General features: G+C 45.8%; 1 long non-coding RNA gene across 1 annotated transcript; it reads right to left on the bottom strand.

Annotated features, from left to right (window-relative positions):
- Positions 1-248: 248 nt before the first annotated feature.
- Positions 249-2,219, bottom strand: LOC131424779 (uncharacterized). The gene is made up of 3 exons (XR_009228316.1): positions 1,388-2,219; positions 1,254-1,304; positions 249-1,144 (listed from the first exon to the last, which is right to left on the bottom strand). It is a non-coding gene; the product is annotated as an uncharacterized LOC131424779 (long non-coding RNA).

Below are 2,219 nucleotides of genomic sequence, written 5' to 3'. Positions count from 1 at the left end.
ATGAACAGGAGCTTTGAGGGGACACCTCATATACAAACCACAACATGCCCAAGAGGGCCGCCCAGCCAGGCACATGCACATCAGATTCTGCTTGAGAAGACAGCCCAGTCTCACTGCGATGCTGGAACTGCCTTATTCCAACAACCAGCCTGTCCTTCAATGTTCTACTTCAAAGGTCACTGAACGCTGAATGAGTTAAAAAGCTCATGAAACGCTCTCAGTACCTGCTAGCCACTAAGGCTGTCATCATTGCCAGGATACAAACAAGGAGCCCACTACAGAACTGGGACTTGAGGGAATGGACGGTGAAGGGGTTGTCAAGAGTTTTTGAACAGAAGGGGAAAAAAAAATATGAAAAGTCAAGGAAGGTAGAGAAAAAGTGATAGAGAGAGAGAGAGAAAAAAAAAAAAAAGAATATAAAAACCACTGAAATGGGACAAAGGGAGCAAGAGCAATCCAAACAGTGGCCAGAGCAGCTGCCCTGAAAATATGTCCTTGCCGCCTAGCGTCCAGCCTGTGCTGCTCAAGGCAGCGTGGCCAAGCCCATGGGGCCTGCAGACAGCTGCTCACTGGCGCTCTGAGATTTCTCCCTCATCCGTTCCAGATCCAGATGGAGAGACAGGAGGCCTGGCCTTTTCATTTGTTACCACCGGATGGAAAGCTCTTTCTTGGACACTTGTTTTTACTACTTGAAATGTGTTTCTTTTATCACCTTCCGGTCACAGGCTCAGTCTTAGAAACAGCAGAAAGCTCTGCAAAGGCTAGGCCAGGCGAACAAAGCACAGAGCAGTCTTTGTCTCTGGGCTGTGAGGGAACAAAGGACAAATGTGTAGAATAGCACTAGGAAGCTGCAGAGGGCTGTCTCCAGTGCCCCTCTGAGCGACACAGTTCCCTAGGCCCAGGGGTTTCACCTGCAGCCAGGCAATGATCTTTCTTAGTGCTAAGCTCACCAGGAGGCTGAGGAGCTAAAGCAGCTTTCATCTCCTTATCCCTGACCCACAGACCCACTGAGAAGCATCCTGGAGGGGGACAGCCCTGGAACTTACTTGAGCCGAACTTCCTAAGGTTTGCTTATCCAGAAAGCAGTTGTTCTGGGGTCCCTGTTAAATGTTGTTGAGCTTTGAGGTCAGCCAAGCCGTCACTTCTGCTTGTGAGAAGAAAAGGAACCATCTACACAGTTAGAAAATCGACACCAAACCGACCAGACTGAATCAACCTCTTTAATATGGAAATCTTATGGAACAGAGAGCTACCTGGGCAAAACACAGTAGTTGTCCTTTCCAGGCAAAAAAGGCTACCCGTGCCTGAAAAACAGGAAGAAGCTATAAGGAAAATCAGATCCAGAAAAACAGAATGTGGTTGTATGTGAAATTTATGAAGCCTTTACCTTTCTCTCCAGATTCTTCTTCTGTCCAAGTCTTCCCTGCCAATTTCTGGCCCTGGTGTTTTCCCAGATTTACTTTCCATCAGGAAGCATTTGAGAGCAGTGCTTCTTGCGGATGGACTCCTTCTAACCAAGCCCCTCCTAGGAGCCCTGAGCATATAAATTAAAGTGCATTAGCCCCCTCAGGCCTTTTTCCCGGAGAGGAAATCACGTCTACTTACACATATCTGTAAATCAAGACCTATTTGTCTATGGCGTTTTTGTGGATATGGCAAAACAAAACCCAGGCTGGCTTGGCTTGCATGAGAGCTGAGCACACAAAGAGATCCATTCATGCCTTTGGGCTTCAGAGAATCCTCTGGTCCAACCAAGGTCAATGATATGATCACAGACTGATTTCAGAAGTTAGTTTTTTAAAGGTGCATTTCACTGCTGCTAAAACTATTTTTCCTCTGTATACTCTGGATATTAGGGCTCTATCTGAAGTGTGAGGAGTAAAGATTTGTTCCCAGGATGTAGGCTCCCTATTTACCTCTCTTATTGTTTCTTTTGCTGAGAAAAAACTTTTTAGTTTGAGTAAGTCCCATTTGTTGATTCTAGTTATTAACTTTTGTGCTATGGGTGTCCTATTGAGGAATTTGGAGCCCGACCCCACCGACTGTAGATCGTAGCCAACTTTTTCTTCTATCAGACGGCGTGTCTCTGATTTGATATCAAGCTCCTTGATCCATTTTGAATTCACTTTTGTGCATGGCGAGAGAAAGGGATTCAGTTTCATTTTGTTGCATATGGATTTCCAGTTTTCCCAGCACCATTTGTTGAAGATGCTATCCTT

The sequence above is a fragment of the Marmota monax genome, unplaced genomic scaffold (genome assembly GCF_021218885.2).
Source record: "Marmota monax isolate L192 unplaced genomic scaffold, Marmota_monax_Labrador192_F-V1.1 WCK01_AAM20220418_F8-fsc00006, whole genome shotgun sequence".
Taxonomy (NCBI): domain Eukaryota; kingdom Metazoa; phylum Chordata; class Mammalia; order Rodentia; family Sciuridae; genus Marmota; species Marmota monax.
The sequence above is the reverse complement of the archived record's forward strand: the minus strand, read 5'-3'. Positions and strand labels throughout refer to the sequence as shown.